Below are 18,667 nucleotides of genomic sequence, written 5' to 3'. Positions count from 1 at the left end.
TTATACTAATTAAACAACACAGTCTACAGTTTACCCAAGCAGGTTCTAGGCTTACACTGTACTGTAGACAAATGCAGCATTTGTACCCAATGTACCACGTGGTTATTGTTCACCAGCTGTTTAGCTCTATTCTTTCCACTCATCAATTTTCCTATTAGAGGACCAGTGGAGGTTGAATACCTCGTCATTCTTTAAATGGAGCCTGCAATTCCAATAGGTCTATAGGAGTGAACGACAGGAAAGCCACGCTCAATATGCACGCCCAATCTACTCGAGGTATGGGTCTGTCATGGGTACGTGCATTGAGTAAAAGTTGTTCTGCAGGGAATGACTTCTCACCACACCTCTGTAATCTTTTACCCCCTCAACCTTAGTGCTCATGCTTGAAGCAAAACAGGGCATGTTTTTGGGATGTTAGATGACAAAGAGAGGTACACATTTCTATTAGACACAGCTCTTGATTAACTTTCAAGCAACTACATTAAGCTTTTACAATAAACTTCCTAAAGAAGCAGAGCCATCCCCAGCTTTGTTATTGTTGTTGCCCTATGAACTTACTTCTGTTTTCCCAGTGTTCTTCAGTGTACAATATATGTACTATGAAGAAGATTTATTTATTTATATTAGGACAATGCACATTAATCATGAAAAACATTTCTGTAAATCTCTAATTTTCAACTGTAGTCCTAGTTGCATGTCTTTATGTTGGGAAGAAACCAGAGCACCCAGAGAAAACCCTTGTGTGGGTTTTCTCGAAGAGAACATGCAAACTTCACACAGAAAGGCCTGGGTTCGAACCCAGAACCTTCTTGCTGTGAGGCAGAAGTGCTAACCACTGAGCCACCGTACTGCCGGTGATATGGTATCATATATACATGGGTTTCTCGGCAACGTCATCACTGTTTGCGCACGCAACCGGGGGGCAGAAAGAAGACGTGTTTTGTGTAGCTAGCTAGCTAGTAGCGGCATAGCGTAGGTCAAAATGCCAAGGAGTTGTTGCGTAGTTAATTGTACAAACAGAGCCAGTGATGGGTGCCTGATGTTTAACATACCTAGGGGGAAGCATGCTTTTGCCAAAAACCGGCGGAGGTTATGGCTTCAAGCCATAAGAGGGGCAGATTGGGGTCATGTGCAAGAGTCAGGCTCCCATTGTATCAATCAGAAAAGTTGCAGCTTGTGGTTGTTCAGCTAAGTGATATCTAGCTGTCAGGGCTGTGATACTCGAGTCCGGACCATAAAGGACAAGTTTAGACAGCTAGCTAAAGCTACGCCGATGTTTTGCTAACGTTAGCGCAACAGTGTTAGTCTAGCCTACTAGCTAGGTAAATATTACAACTGCCTTCGGAGTTTACTATATCTGCGTCCACGTTGCCAACATATGACCTGTGGCGTTAGTGCTCCTTTTGTACATAACTTTATTGAATGAAATATTAAGCTTCGCTCCTCTGAGATGGGTGGGTTTTTGTTACGTTACATACAAAGCTAACTGGCTATAGTTAGCCTACATTAGCTAGCGGACATTAGCTAACGTTGCCGAGACAGTGGCAGTAGAGCTTCGGCGAGCTAACCAAGACAGTGTTGTCGCCCTCTCGCCCACAATCAACCTCTGCTGCGAAAAACAATCAACCTGCAGTGATGTTTTGAAACTAACATATCGTACCTTTTCCCAGAAATCCTGGCCATTATTTTAAGACATAAACCAACCATAAGGGTACACTCAGGAGTAACCCTGCTGCTAACACGGGCTATTACATTAGCCTAAAATTATCATTATACATATATATCACAGTAACACTGCAAAATTAAAGACAGACGAACAGATCCAACTAAAATCATGTTTTATTGAGTCAGCAGTTATATACAAACAATAAGGAAAGCTTAAAGGAATAAGCCACCGGAATGCATGTCGAAATTCTAGCAGCGATGTTTCCACATTGGAATGAATGGCAAACAGAGCTATAGCTAGCTTCTCATAACGAGAGCTCTCCAGCTCACAAAAAATGATTAAATTGTAATCGGTCAAAAACGTTAGCTTTGTAAGACCATAGACTATGTGTTATATAAATGCCATGACAAAATGAAGGGACTAAGACAATGTGCACTGAGACAAAAATGCGTTTGCATTATTGGACCAGCTCACCAATCTGGCTTTCTGCCCCTGGTATGCGCAAGCACCCTGTAATCTTTGTAAACAGGAAACCCGTCTATACTAACTTTGAGCTAAATTGCCAAACTTTTCTAGATAAACTAGAAAGGTTTACAAAAAAAGTCAGCATTTTGGCTTCCAAATATAATAGTTTGGACTTTGCAGAAATTGCAAAAAAAATCTTTCCAACCGCCTTTCCAAAGTGACTCAGTAATCTTTTTTCATCATGTTGTACGTGTATTGTTGTACTGTACAACATTTGTACAGTACAACGGTAGATAAATACAGTACAGCTAGACACATGGAATGACAGACAGACAAACTAGAAAGGTTTATCTAGATAAATTAGAAAAGTGGTTTACTAAACTAGCTAACTTTACGTTTAACTGTCAGATTATGCTGTTAGATTATTTTTTAGTTGTGTTGCTCAAACATGGCCAATGAGAAACATTTCAACAGTCGTGGTCCTTTTTTCCATGTGCTTATAATATTGGTGATATATTGCTGTCATATAACTGTGTGCCTGTTTAATGCTTCTCAAGTTCACAGCCCTTTGTACGATTTACAGAACAGAAGTGTCTTCTGAGTGAGACATCAGAGACAAATGGTACAGTCTGTTGAATCATTGAAAGCATTTCATGTTAAACAAGAAAAGAGCATATTACTATTAATCATACGCAGAGACATTGACTGCAATAATAATACACACTTTTTAATTAACCAATTAAAAACTTAAATCTAATTTGGCCCAGTATGGAACAAAGAAGGGCCTGACCTACATACACTTAGACATTGTCTTTGATGGAAACATTGGATTAAAGACATCATACGCAATTTATGGTTGCTGCCTTGGAACTTTGTCTCCAAACTAATTTTTTTTAATATATTTTTCTTTTTAATGCTTCAACATTTTTTAGCTTATGCTTTCATTAATGGTAGAGCTGACAAAGACGGAAAAAAAAACACTTTTGCTTTGTTTGCAGGCTCATTATGAATCATTTATGCATCTGTCTAGTTGCATGTATTACTAATTACGGAGCATAACTGGGAATTGATTTCTTCAAATAACCCAGAGACACACACACATGCACGTTTTTTTCAGAGCATGTAAGAGTTCAAAGTCCTGCTGATAATTCAGAATATTGGTTGATAAAACATTGTAAAACATAGAGTACAAAGACAGTTAGTCATGAATCTTTAAAATATCAGACCTAATGTAGTCACTGTGAATGTAGTTGAGTAACTGTAGTTGTTCTCTTCAGGAGACTCTGGGTCAGCTCAGCACACTGAGAGGTACTGATGTACAGCAGACAAAGAGAGTGACTGGGAGATTATCAATGCTCCACCAAACCTTACGTCCACAACATGTCAGCATTTTGTCTTCCAAAAGGAAAAACTGCCAATTGTATTCAAGATTTGCATAGTTCGGACTTCGCAGAAATTGCAATGAAGTAAAGCAAGAATGCTAAAAATCTTTCCAAGCACCTTCAAAGTGACTCAGTGCTCTTTTTTCATCATGTTGTACGTGTATTGTATTGTTGTACTGTACCCAGAGTAGATACATACAGTACAGAAAGACACATGGAAAGACAGACAGATAAAATATTGATAAATAAATAAATAGATAGACATTACTGGTATAAGCCCATCAAGGCTTTTAAAGCCATACACACCAACACAGAGATACAATCAAGGTGAAGCAGCTTGATGCCATAAATGTGATATGATCTCACTGGCAGGTCACGGTTTGTGTTCCTCGAGGGCAAATACATTGATAGGTACCGCACTCCTCTCCACCTTCTTGTTTCTCCTCCACCACCATATTCAATCATCACACTAAGTCCCACAATCAGCAGTTTTCATTAGACTCCACAATAGTTTATCTATTAGTGGACTGAATGAGGAGCAATACAGCAGCCTGCTTGAGTAACAAATAATGTATGTGGAGTAGATTGATTGAAACCAAAACCAGTCCCACCAGGATTCGCGATGTCACGATTGTGCCAATTCACGTGAATTCAACCAATCACCGCAAATTTGGTGCGACTCGCAATTTTGACAGCTGCGCTCGTTATTGTAAGTGCAATGATAAGTTAAAGTCAAACTGTGTGAATGTGTGTCCCAGGCCAGGTTAGGAAATTAACTAACAATAATAAATTATAATTTTTTTGTCTTAAATCCACCAGCCACTTTCATATTATACCAACATTTGCACCATCCTGAGACTTTTTGGTAAGGTTACTAGGAAATCTTAGCCCAGAGTAGTTTTATTCTCCCCAAAACAAGTTTATTTTTTATTTTTAAAGAACTATACAAAAAAAAAAATCACAACTTTTACTATCTCCTTCAACTTCATTACAACAAACATACAAAAGACATTGCAACTTTTATCGCAATTATTTACAAAAGCTCCCGCAAAATCAGGCATTTTGGGCCGCATCAATCTCAAAAAAGGCAACAAAATCCTGGAGGGACTGCTAAACTACACAGAGCATTAATTGATTCAACTATTTTAAAAATCAATTATTTGCATATAATTTTTCAAGCAAGTCATTGTCATACTGAATATGATATTAAACTGTATACAGTATCTTTAGGTTTTGGACAGCTGATTTGACAAAACAAGCAAGCGTATACACACACGTGAAAGCATGTTTCACATATATCTTTTATGTGTGTACAGTATTGCAAATTCATGAGGATAAACAATGACATACTGTATATACCGTAAAAAAATAGGCTGACTGAGAGCACTAACAATATAAATATAACAATCACTATAATTAATGAATAATGAATTTTTCAAACATGTACACTATATGCTCCAAGAAGTTCTGGTCAGTTAAAAAAAAAAAAACAGTTAAATCTGCTGCATTGAAAGTAGAGCATATAAATAGGATAGACATGCAAATATAAGCGAGCGAAAGGCAGTAGGGGGTTGTCACTCAGGCACTGATACTGCCTTGGGATCTACAGCACCGTTACAAGGACAGCACCCGCCCTCCACCCTGCAGCACCCAGGATGGAGCCACAGAAGGCTGCTCAGCTGTGTGGGATCACTCTAACAAGCTGCTACCTCAGTCGAGCCCAGTTGAAGCTTCTTACACTGTTTACTAGGCGCCTATAAAAGCGGCCTCAGTGAGCTGTTGTTGCTGGGTTTTAGGTCGGAATAAATTCTGTCTGTGTTCTCCATGCCAGCGACTTCTTAGTGAATGCAGCCTTGCTGAGGCGTTTTCTTTAACTTAATTATATCTCAAGACTTGAATTGTGAGACATTCAAGCTCCTATTTTGCCTCCTCCATTTAGATTACCTATTTTTTTTATTTATATATGAGTGCTGCAAATGTATCCAAAGTAGAGCTGAAGTTATGCTAACAACATAGGAAATGTTTTTTCGCTATAAATATGCATCACAATATTACAGATGTAAAACATATATATGTGTGTGTGTGTGTGTGTGTGTGTGTGTGTGTGTGTGTGTGTGTGTGTGTGTCATAGAAAAATCTAACAGGTTTGTACTAAAAGTGAGTCTAAAGAGGGAGAAGTCATGAAGCTGTAAAGTATTGCAACGTGTTTGAAAGCTGTTACCAGCACTAATGTAAAGTGGCTTAACACCTGGGTGTGATCTGAATCCAGTTGCTGTTACAAGTGTACACATTAAGTACAGCTGCGGGTGATGGTACTGTAATGAGGACAAAGAACTAAATATTGGACAAAATAACAAATCTGACCTGATGAGTGGTCTCGATAAAAAGTTAAGGGATCACCAAAGTGATACAAATGGGACATGAATGTCTGAACCCAATTTCATGGCAATCCATCCAGTAGTTTGGACATTTCAAATTGTCCAAATTCCGACCACATGGTGGCACAACAGGAAGAGTCAGGGGATCATCAAAGTTAGCAAAACTCATCCTCTGTTGACCATGAAGGTCTATACAAAATGCCATGGCAATCCATACAATAGTTGTAGAGAAATTTCAGTCTGGACTAGGGTTGGGTACCGAAACCCGGTGCTAATACGGCATTAAATGCCTTTTGCGCTGCTCTCTGATGCTCTGAAACAGATGTTAGAGGCAACAGGAGCATCGCTGCACGTGACTCTAGTTAACACTTCACTTGACAGCAAGTAACGTTAGCCTAACATAAGCTAGCAGCTGGATTAAACATGGTTTTGTCGGAAAGACAACACAGACAGTGCGTTCACTTCAAACTAGTAAGCCTTGGCCATTTTAAATGTATCGTTTTATCACCGGTATAGGAAAAAACCCAAACAATACCCAACCCTAGTCTGGACCAAAGCCACTTTAATTTATCTAATACCATTTTTTATTGCAGCTTTTCAGATAAAAGCAGGGCAAATGCCTCATGAACGTCAACTGCGTTAATATATTACTGTGTTTGAGTTGAACCTCCCTTGATTTCATGGTGAAAAGCAGATCTATTTCCTTTCAAAGGTCAGTTTAAAGCAATTTGCAATATTTGTTTACAAATGGGTTATTTGTGCCAAGCAGTAATTTGACAAGGATGTTGTTTGTTGACCGGTTTCTATTCTCTCACACCTACAGTACAGGTTAGGAGTTCTGTAGAGAAGTCCCCATCTTTGAACAGTAAAAGTCAAGCTGTCGGAATGTATTTGCATAGTCATTTGCCAGTTTGTTTAAATCCTAAAAAGTTGGTATTTTGAGCATGATCATTTTAGTAAAGTGTCCCTAAATCTAATATGAAATGGCAATAATTTGTGGCATTCATTATTCATCATTATTGTCATTATTTTTGGTTTGGCTTTGTGGTTTACATTAAGGATATATTTGTCTATTGTCTTTACCACTTTCAGCCTACTGAGTTAGACAATATTACGGATTATTTACGTTGTCATCACTTGATGGCACGGAGCGAGGCTGGCTGTTTTCCCCTGGTTCCAGTCTTTATGCTAAACTAAGCTAACCGTCTTCTGGTTGTAGCTTTTAATGCATACATGAGTGTGGTATCTTCTCTTCTATCTATCCAACAACAAGAAAAGTAATTAGCGTAGTTATACATTTAACATTTATTACGTGTAAAACAAGTGTTAACAGTGACAGCTTTTAATTTGGTTTCCTATTAGCCCTATTACCAGATCCAGTTTATCTTCCAGCAGTGTGTGCATGAAACACTAAGGCAATGCTATTCTTCTATGTGTCACCTTGACTTTTGTCATGCAACTTCTGTTGTATGCTGTGATTCCCTTTCTTAAACACTAGCCCCTTTGCACATAACATGTAGGAATGTGTGATTATTTGGTCGTAATTGGAACATACTGATGTTGTTTCCTGATTCCTGTGGGCATCTGCCTTGCAGTTTCAGGCTCTCAGTGCTAGTAGTGAGATATTTTTCCCAGTGCATTAGTGTCCCAACTTCAAATGTATCAAACAACACTCTCTTCTCCTCCTGACTTTATGAATCTTATATTTTATTCCTTCTACTTTTTCCTTTCTCCTGTCTTTTTTTGGAGGCAACTTCATTGGAATAACTCAATCTTTTATGATGGGCATGCACTTCCCTATAGTAACTGGTGTGAGACTTTAAACTTTAATTACTCATAGATGACATTTACTATTTATTTTTGGTGAGAATATATCTTCTTTGGCAGGTAGGGTTGAGGGAGCTGGCTGAGTTGTTCGATCAGTGATGATGGATTGGTTATTTTGTGTGTTAACTCTTAAGTGGTGTCAATATTAGAGTATGAGTTATTGCAGCTGGCCATTGTCCTTGTTTTATAGGAAATGAAAGATTTGATGCTACCCTGGTGGGATCTTGACTTATGGTCAGTGGCATGTGTTTCTGCATTTGTTTGATAAAAGATGAATCATTTTTCACAAATGAAAAACAAGGTCTAATATTGAGATTTTATTGACTTGATATTGAAACTGAATACTTTTGAGTGCTGAACAAAATGTGTTTGTAGGATCAAATATAACAAACTGTTGAGAGTTGATCAGATACTGTACTATCTATTGATCTTTTGCTTATGTTAGACAGCAATTTATTGAAGGTATATATTCATAGGTAATATATGAAGCTACAGCCAGCAGTCGGCTAACATAGCTTAACACAAAGACTGGAAATAGGGGAAACAAACTATTTCTTGGACCAGTAACTTCCTGAAGTCTCCACTGGTTGCCAGGCAACTGGTAAAGACTAAGAAATAGCAGGCACATAATCCACTAACTCTTTGCAGGACAGCGAATAAGCATATTGAAATGTCCCGTTACTACTGCTGCGTTGGTATTCTGGTCTATTTTGTTAAATAAAAAGGTTGTTTGTAGAAAAAACATGTTTATATTCTTCAAACCAAGGTATTGAAAAATAAATAATTTTGGTATTGGTACCAAACTAATGCATCATGGTAGTACCGGGAATGAAAAATGTCAAACCATACCCAGCTATAAACATTTGCTTTTAGTCGTGATTTTCTCTGCATATTATTCTCACAGATGTTTTGCATTTGTGGAATGCTTTTTAGTTCAGCTGCAAGATTAAGAGATATAATCACTGGCATCATCAACATCTGCATCAGCAGCATCATCACCCCTTCCATCAGGCCTGTAGTCTTCATCATCAACACAGCCGTCATTATCCTCATCTTCATCATCCACTTGATCCCCTTCTTGACCATTAACTCATATCTCTGCATCAGCTGTTATTCTGATGATTTATATGTTGCATAATTTACAGAGACTTATAACCATTTTAATATCTGTAGTGCTGAAAATTAGATGTTTGTACCGGCACTCTCTTCACACTGTGTGCTGCACAAATTGTTTATATCAGTGACATGAAAGTAGCCTTTTGAAAATATGGATTTTAATTTTAAAGATTCAACAATAACAATTTTGCAAAAAGTTTGGTCATGGTCGTGCTGTTGGCGTGTGTGCATGTGCGTGCACACGTGCGCCTTTTATGTTTCTTCACAAGCTGCCAATTTGTTTTGCTTGAAAAGCTCAAAGATACAGGCATACAGAGAAAAACTGCACCTGTAGATTTAAACGTGATAAATATGAGCAGCTATGGTGCTGTGGCTTTGACGACAGACACAACAACCAATTTAAAGTATCTATAATATACTATACAGTGAGTGTATGTCAACAGAACAAGAGTTTCCATTTTCTCAGTGACGCAGGGCACTGTAACAGCTGACATTTTCACACACCAGCAAGCCAGGTAATTAGTTAGCTAACTACATAACACTAGCTACAAGCATAAACATGGTACTGTGCACAGTTCCCTCATTAGGTAAATGTAAATGTAGTGTAGGCGTAGTAAAGAATAGAATGCATGCACATGCTTGCTGCATAGCTATAGCTGTAATATGATTTTAAATGCTTTCCACAGAGATCCAATTCGGTTGGGTTCCCACAGCAAAAAATGTGATTTAAATGACAAGACAGCAGGCAGCATCCAGTTTATATGGTTGTGCACTGCAAAATGAACCTGCTATAATCAAAGTCTCTATCCAATGCAGCAGGATCAGTGAACCACCCTTATCATGCTCAGTGGTGGTGGTCGGGTAATGGCTAGCAGGAGCTCAGCTGAGGCACAAAGGGTCCTAAACATCATTAGACAGGGCTCAGCCATGGCATATTGACTGCCAACATTGAATATATTCACTCATACATCAGTGTTTTATTACACATAGAACATGATCTTCACCGAACAGAAATATTTGTCTCAACCATATTTTTCAAAAAGACACTGTCCGTTTGCCACCCACTCAACTCTGTTTCAGCACAAAATAACATGAGTGATGTGTGCGGCAGGCAGAGGATGGCATGGAGTGCAATTTAGTCAGACGCTATCAATCTCACACAGGTAAGCCAAAGTAAGAATGAGTGGGAAAATCTTTAAGCCTCAAAAATGCATTTGATATTCTGATGATACAGTGTGCTATTTCAGGAAAATGCTTCCTGTCGAAGCGGGTGTTCAGACCAAAATCAGCCCTGCGTTGTTGCTTCAGGTTCATGGCATGAAACATGAAATACAATAAAGAAGGTTTGAGTAACAGATTTGAGAATTTGGAGGCTTCTCAGATGCCAAAACACTGCACAGTGGTTTATAATACTATACGTTTACGTTACAAACTAATCGACCAGGGGCGTGCCCTTGCATTTATTTTACTGGCCAATGCAGCGACTTGCTGGATGACTGTTCTGTGTTTAGGTTCAATTGTTTTGCCAGGCGACCCTGCATTTTTTTTTACCAAACCCTTCTGTGTTGGCACCCGTGCTGCGCTGCCAAATTTGCCTCATTCAAAAGATTAGAAGGTTGCCTTTTTTCACAATGAAATTAGGGCTGCCACGACTGTATTATTTTCTCGATTAATTGTTTGGTCTATTAAGGAAAGAAATTAGTGAACAAACACAAGAGCCCAAAGAGACATCATTCAATATCAGTAAAATAATATAATATTAACTATAATGAAAGGCTATGAAAAACAGGAAATTCTACATCAGAGAACCTGCAACTATTGCTTTTTGGCCTTTTTTGCTTGAAAAATGACTTAAATTATTAAAGTGCTCATATTGTGCTTTTTGGCTTTTCCCCTTTCCTTTATTGTGTTATATATCTTTTTGTGCACATTATAGGTTTACAAAGTGAAAAAGCCCAAAGTCCACCCCAAACGGACTTACCATCTTCCAGAGAAAACACTGTTCACAAACTGCTCCAAACAGCTCAATTGTAGTCCAGCCTTTACTTCCGTGACAAACATGCGTCACTTTGTATCACACGTTATAATGCCCACCTAGCTGCTAGCATGGCATGCCCTCATACTGAAACTGACAAACTAGCGGTACCTACTGCGCATGTACGACTCCCAACAAAGATGGTACAGGAGTGAGAGGTCTCACTCTGTAGCTAAAACAGAGAGCTCAACACACAGGGTGAAATAAGGAGCTGCAGCAATGTGCAGTACAACAGATATATGGTGTTTTCTGAAAATTAAACCACATAAACCTATTCTGGTACAACCTCTAAATGTAATTATGAACCTGAAAATGAGCATAATATGAGCACTTTAATTACTTTTTCAAATTATCAAAATATTTGTTTTCTTTTTTAACCTTTCTGTCAATTCATTAATCAAAATATTTCTCTCTGGACAAAAGTATTGGACCAACATACTGACGGACTGTAATTTCTATAAAGCCATGGCACCAGCAAGGCTGAAGGAAAGACAGCAAGCACAATTAATTTCTATCATCAAAGATTATAAAAATAATTAGATTCTTGTTAATAGATGTTTTTAATTACTACAAAAATGCTCTCCCTTCTCAGTTAACACGAGGCAGAGGTTAGCTTTTAATGCAGAAGACAAAATCTAAATATTAAGAGCATTTATTGAGCTTATTAAGTCAGTAAACAACACTGTGATGTAGCTCAGAGACAAGTAATGTGGGATAACATCTTTTATACATACATTATACATATACATTTACAGTACACATATCAAAGATCAATGAAGCCCTTCTGTTACTGTGAAACTTCATAAATTTGCAGATCTTTCAGACTGCCTCTCCAGGACTCTGAGTATGCAAATAGTCTAAAACATAACCATCATGAAAGCAAATGATCTTTACTATCAATGACAGTTCCTTCCCCTTCAACTCTCAGAGAATACTTAAATTGCAACTGAGATTTCATCCTGAACATTACATATCAATGTGTGTTCTATAAATTAGGTCCTCATAAAGACACAATATGTGCGCAAAAAAAATTAATGAGACAAATAGTCCCTCCTGTGCTTCAGTGACATTACCAGGAGCCATCACTCAGGACTATACAGTATACTACTAATGATGGGAATGTTTGCCCTTGAAATCTCAGTTAATAAGCAGCTATGCTGTGACATCCATGATTAGATCATCCAGTGCTGTCACATCTCATCTTGAGGAGGAAACCACCAGACAAAACGGAGAGTGGGAGCAAGCAAGCAAGCATCCTACTCTCTGATTCTCTTCTTTACACACACACACACACACACACACACCCTTATTCAGCAGCTATGCAACATAACAGTCTGGGTTAATCTTGGGTAACAGCTCCTTGGCTGGGATCAGAGAGCTCCACTAAGACCCAATGAATGCTGACACCAATACGGCATGGAGCCTCCTCACACAGGTAGGACACACGAGGCAAACGCCTTTATAGATGAAGCCGCCTCGGGCAAGGATAAGATTGATTTTGCAAAGCAGTATTAGATGAGATTTCCGATACTATAACGAATTAGCATGAATCTGTTCCCCATGAGGGATGCCTGCAGACACAGAGTGAATTGAAATAAATGACTGTCCCGGTGTTTACCACACCATCCCCCTATGCTGCAGTCAGCTGGCCATCTAAGTGTGACAGGCCCGGTTCAGGCCCAGCAGAGATCAGCGTGATGGATGGACAGCCAGGCAGCTGCTAAAAATCTCTTGATCCACGCCCAGCCTGATATGCCACTCACTGATCAATTGCATCCACGCAAATCTGCCATCCGCCTTAATGTGACATGATAAGGAAGGAGAAAGGAAAGTTCACAGGACTGTGCTCCTTTAACCTCAGCTCTTACAATTTCAACTCTTACGACCAGGTATTCTGCTCTTATTTCTCCCCACACACAAGCTACCTTTCATCGAGAACCAAGTCCCATGGATATTACCCCAAAAAGATGAATGCCCGTGCCGGTGAGTGTAACGTCTGGAATGAAAGAGAAAGATTCATTGAGCGATCAGAAACTAAGATAGCGTAAGACCTCGGCAGCCCCGTCAGAAGTCCCTGGCAACAGATCTGATCTAAGTTCAATCAAAGTGCTTCAACTGGCCAAACTGGAGTCGGGATTTTTTATTTATTTCAAAGTTAGCAGCTGCTGAGGTGATGTAGATAAAGCATATTAACAGGCTGACAGTCAGTCAAGGTGAATGTTTGACCTTTCTCATGTCAACGGTGTTTTAGTAAAAGAAACTGGCTATTGCACATGTTTATTTATCAACATACAGTAATGTGATGATATTTTATGGAAGACTGGTTCTTTCACAGTTAATTAAGCTCCCCAATTTGGGCCACTTGGTCGTAATTTAGCCTTTGGGATGAGGAAAACACACAAAGTATATCATGATGTTACTGTACAGCAAAATCTTACAGAGAATAGATTCAAAATGATACTAGAGCATACAGAGTAGAACAGCTTTTCCCTAACAGTGCTGTGGAGTAAGATTTAGGCCTTGTTGCGTTGCCGTCTTCTGAGCACTGTAACTGCATAATGTATATCCTGACAGGGTGATATTGTGTTTTATATCTCTAAGGGCAATGATTATGCTTCCTGGGCATATTTTGGTTAACAGTGCAGTTTCAGCTACCTTTTCTCATGCTGTCACACAGTAACAACAATGGATGAGCTGAAATACTTACATTTGCAATGCAATGCAACACTTCTGAATGTGCAAAAGACACATGAATGGAACAGAAAGACAACGCTACTTTCTTTAACTGCTGGGTCATGTATCTTAAGTTTAAATATCACCTTCAGGGGATTTTATCTGCACTCTAAGAACTCATCGTGTGATTATGATCACTTACATTGCTTCATTTCCGTTTGTCTTTGTTATTACTGGTCTACAATATCCTCCTAATCAAAACAAGAAGATAATAGGATATCGCAGCATCAACCTTAGGAGGCCATCAGTTACAAAAGCTGTGTTGTTTCTGCTGTACCCAAATTAGCTTTTATCTATGGTAACACTGTCACTGAAAAGCAGAAATGTACCAATATTCCAGAAAGAAAGACCTTGGATGTGCTGCTTTCTGAGTAATCATACGTGTGACTTCATAACTATTAACTTGGCAATTAAGGACATTTAAAGTTGAGCACCATTGCATCAATGAAATAAACTGGGAAATAAATACAAAAGAAACTTTGTGTGTTCTTCATAATGACTGCACTGTCTCAAGTTAAATTTGATCTGGTTCATTTTTGTCATACACATATTTCATAAATCACAGCTGAGCTATTCAAAGAACATTTTTGTCACTATGTCTCTCGGTATGTCAGGCTCCAATGTTGCAACATTTACTGAATCCTGAGTAGCATTCTGCTCACAGAAAATTATAGACCACCTTCCGTTCCATTCCACCTACTTTACCACCTGTGGTGAAAATAACTGGCAATTTCACTGACTATTATTTTAAGGATATATAATGATATCAATCAACTTTTCCCTTACTGTTGCCACTGTATTTGCCAATTTCTTATTCTTATTCATATATGGACTTTACAGCTGGGACTTTCACATATAAATGAACGTCTGTTACATGCAAGTCCTTGCTAAACGAGTTGACACAATGCTGATTAACCTATCACAGCCAGGGAAAGCTCTCTGTTTTTCGCAGTATGTTTAGTGTCTGTGGCACACTGGAAGGATGTGTTTTACATCAACCAGGAGGCAGGAAGGGGGAAGGGACCAGAATTATGGAGCAGCAGCTTGGAGTATAGCGGAAGCTATGGCGGAAAATGCTAGGAAGCATCCACAAAACGTTTTTGGAGGGGATGGTCCAGATTATAAAAAACTCAGAGTTCAGAGACAGGATTAAAGTAAAAGGAAAGCGCTCCTAGGGACGGGGGATATGCTGCGAGCTCTCCTGCAGGTATACGTCATAAGCACGCGTCAACAGTGTTTGTGTAATTACTCTCACTGCCAGAGAGGGGAGACGAAAGATCCCTGCACTGCAGCTTTAATACTGTTTTACTTCTATCTACTCTTTAAAACAAGTGGTACAATGACCCAGATAGTAACTTAACCAACAGTGTGCTGCTGGTGTTACAACCCTGAATATAAGGCTCCCAGCTATCTGACTGGTATTGAGTGCATGAGTTCAGTTATTTAAGTATTTTGTTAGAAATAATGCACAAACAATTAAATAACCCAAACTCGCCAAAGGTGTAGAGAGACAAAGATCTCAACAGTGACCTTTTTTTTGTCTTCACCATCCAGGGACATAATCCCTGTTTGGCTGTGCAGCTGGCATGCAACTGAGTCACGCGTCAGCCCTGATTAGAAGCAGCAGTGGTCCGCGGGCCCCATTCCTCTGCCAGAGCCAGGAGTGGAAAAGGCCAGGGCCACCACTTTCAGTCTGTGGATATGACCTTGATGGGGTATGATAGAAAGGAAGCGACACAATTCGCAATGCTACACAATATCTGTAACCTTCCACTTTCTCTGTACGCATGCTGAAGCTGTGGAGCTGTGACAAATGCACACGCACACACAAACACACACACAAACACACACACACACACACACACACACACACACACACACACACACACAACTCTGCCCCGTCGTTATTTCAAGCAGTCTCCTTCTTCATGTCATCCAGTCATCCATCTCTCTTTGCATATTGGCTGGTGCTCGGTACCAGATATCTTAATTTCAAATATGATTTCCTTTCCAAACTCAGCAGCTGCTATGCTAATGTAAAAGTCACATGAGTGCAGCTTTACGGGATAATGGCTTACAGACATTCAATCATTAAGCTGTATGTAAAGTAGCATAATGTACTATGCAGCTTAATTCTATTAAAAGCTATAACATTATTAGACATATTATTGTCAATATTACTACTAGTAGTATTTTGTTAGTTGTTGTGTGTAGAAGCAGTGATGCCATTTTTTTCTTCTTTAAAAAAAAATGCTAACTCTACAAAACCTTAAATCTCATTGTAATGATGAAGACAAATGTCTTGTGTGTCAGACCATAGCAAGACAAGTATGGTAAAGATGGCACTGAAGGCACCAAAAATACTGTGCGGTGAGTAAAATCTTGGCAGAGGCGTATCCTGTGTCAAAATAGAGCAGATGAAAAATAAAAATAAACACGTGAATTGTACTCAGCTGCAAACAGAAATGAAGCATGAACAAGGGGAATACAAAATGCAGTATAGCAAAAAGAAAACAAAAAGCCAAGACTGTGAGACACCCTGCTGTTGTATTGCTGCCTAAAACATTTCACAATAACGATGCTATATGCACAAATAAGACATGCTCAACATTGCATAAGTATGTTGTTCATGTTTTGAGCATTGTGAGCCATGACATGACGAGCCAAGTGGCTTACTAAAGAATGCAACAGCATTTATATGAGTTGGTCAGTTCAACCGGCAGGGATTTTAAGAGTGAAGCCAAACAGCAAGTGGCAATGAGAGAATGTGCAGCGGATCTAAGACGCAACACTTGTGCGCTGTCCACAAGTGAGGTGCTGAAAGATAGCAAGCAACAGTAGCCAAGCAGAGGTGGTCACCTAATTCAGGTGAATGGGAAATCTGAGCTAGTAGCCTGTTCTGTGAATACAGAGGTTTCAGTTTCCCTGCTCAGAGAAGTCAGTAACAAAATGTCCAGTGTTACTGTTGGAGTAGAATTTGCAAAGCAAATAGGTTTACAGGAGGTGCAGGATGGGCAGCAGTATGTATGTGAGATGTGCAGGGGTGTAGCTCAGAATCTTGGGCACCTCCCGCCATAGACTCCTCGCTATTTCAAGCAATATTATAAAAAGACAGTCAAAAAATAAAACAAACACATCCTTGAATATTATAATATTGAAAGTCCATACACCAATTTAAGCAATCCAAGAACAATAGACGACGATTAAATAAACGGTCTCACTCCGTTCACTTATCACATGTATCCACTTATAATACACAGTGTTATAAAGGAGTGTGGAGGACTGACTGACATTTGTGTCTTTTTTTAAAGCATGTTGTATTTTGGAGCTTTAATTTGAACCACGCCACCTCCTCAGTGGTCAACCCTGGTGAACTGGCGCCAGATAATCTGCTGTATGGAGGTAACAGCTTCCTATGGGGGTGTGGATACTGGGCTGCAGGTTTTTAAGAAACAGGTAAGAAACCTTTTCTTTCCAGCTCACAACTAATATTTAGATAGTAAAGCCTCTTTTGTTGCAGACAGATGATGTGGCGGCTGCTTGACTCAACTACTGTTTCCCTCTGTGCCTGTCTTTCTGCTTCCTATCTTTAAAGTGCCCAATCCTTTGGCACAGAACATGAAATCCCTCTCAATAATAAATAGGCTACCTCAAGCATAACAGTCACAAGGGCCCTGTATGCTGCATGACTCAAAGACCACCTTAACTTCACTTTAATATGACTATACTGTAAAAAAAAAAAAAACAGCCTAACCGGCATGTGGCATCTGGCGATATCAAACAATAGGTTTTGTGGTTCGTTTCCATAGTTCTGCCCGGGCTGCAGCTTTTATTCAAAGGAATAGCCACCGCTGTATGTGCTGTAGCCCAACCACAAGACATGTCTTCCGGCACGCAATTAAGCGACCTCATCTGCAACCGTGTAGGATTTGGAAACCTCTCGTCCACCCACCTCAACTGACTGTAAACAGTGATAACAAAGATGGTCGATGAAAGCTCATTATCTCCGGCTGCATTAAGTTACATTTCCAAAAGACACCTCAACACAAGTGACAATAATTGGTGAGCAGCAGCTCCAATATCCCCCAAACAAACAATCCCGGACCACAGACATTGAAAACACACACACACACACACACACACACACACACACACACACACACACACACACACACAAAGATACGGTATGGCTTATCTTGTAGCTTTCTAGCGCAGCACGCGTTAAAGCTAATTACCTTATCCATAAGGTCGTCTCTGTGTAGGAGGTGTGCGGAGTCATTTACCTGTGCATCATCCAGCGATCCGACACATGGGTAGGCTACGGCGCGAGGGGTTTGATTATTCCAGCCAGGCAAACACAAGCACAAAAGAGAGGAAGGTGGGGGGAAGAAATCCTAAATTGAGCAGAGATGAATGCGGCAGATGAAGATGCGACCTCTGTCTTCAGAAAGGATAGTCTTCTTATCTTTTAGATGTTGCTGTGTCGATGGAGGCAGGCAGGCAGGAAAGCCCAGAGCTTCTCCGTATAGACAAATATGCTTCCTGTCCTCCGCTGCACCGAGAGCCGCGGCAGCAGCAGCAGCAGCAGCAGCAGCAGCAGAGCCGTCAGTCCCCCGACACTTGATGGTAATAGTTTGGTAGGTAGCTTATATGGGTTGAGGGCGCGGTCAGCTGCAGTTGACCAATCCTGCTCCCCATTAAACTAACAGCAGCGTTGCCATGGAGGATTAAACGGCGTTTAACCACAGAATCGTAACCTTTGGTAGATAGGCTAAAGCAGGTAGGCTATCCTAGTACCATATTAGAATAAAGCATCTCAACATAGGAGTGGCATCTTATTTAATGGGGACCTAGTGGTAAGGGAGACGTAGGTCCGTCAACCCCACCCTTTTTGTGCTGCCGAAGTGTCCTTGAGCAAAGCGCGAGGCAAGATTCACCAGCTGCTAGGATGCTGTTAAAAACCTCTCCACATTATTGAGAACAAACTCAATATGGTTCTTCAATGACTCATACTTCCGGCCATTATACGGTGAATTGTAATTTTAACCTGTGTGACAAGGTGTGT

The 18,667-nt window shown here is 39.8% G+C and overlaps 1 protein-coding gene across 3 annotated transcripts in view; it reads right to left on the bottom strand.

Annotated features, from left to right (window-relative positions):
• nrxn2a (neurexin 2a) overlaps positions 1-18,163 on the bottom strand; it is a 121,618-nt gene extending 103,455 nt beyond the window's left edge. For all 3 annotated transcript variants that reach the window (XM_028594695.1, XM_028594697.1, XM_028594696.1), the window contains exon 1: positions 17,886-18,163. The gene's annotated coding sequence lies outside the window, so the exon portion shown is untranslated. The remainder of the gene's footprint in view (positions 1-17,885) is intronic.
• Positions 18,164-18,667: the final 504 nt, after the last annotated feature.

Source organism: Perca flavescens, chromosome 13 (genome assembly GCF_004354835.1).
Source record: "Perca flavescens isolate YP-PL-M2 chromosome 13, PFLA_1.0, whole genome shotgun sequence".
NCBI classification, from domain to species: domain Eukaryota; kingdom Metazoa; phylum Chordata; class Actinopteri; order Perciformes; family Percidae; genus Perca; species Perca flavescens.
This window is presented reverse-complemented; position numbering and strand designations above follow the sequence as displayed.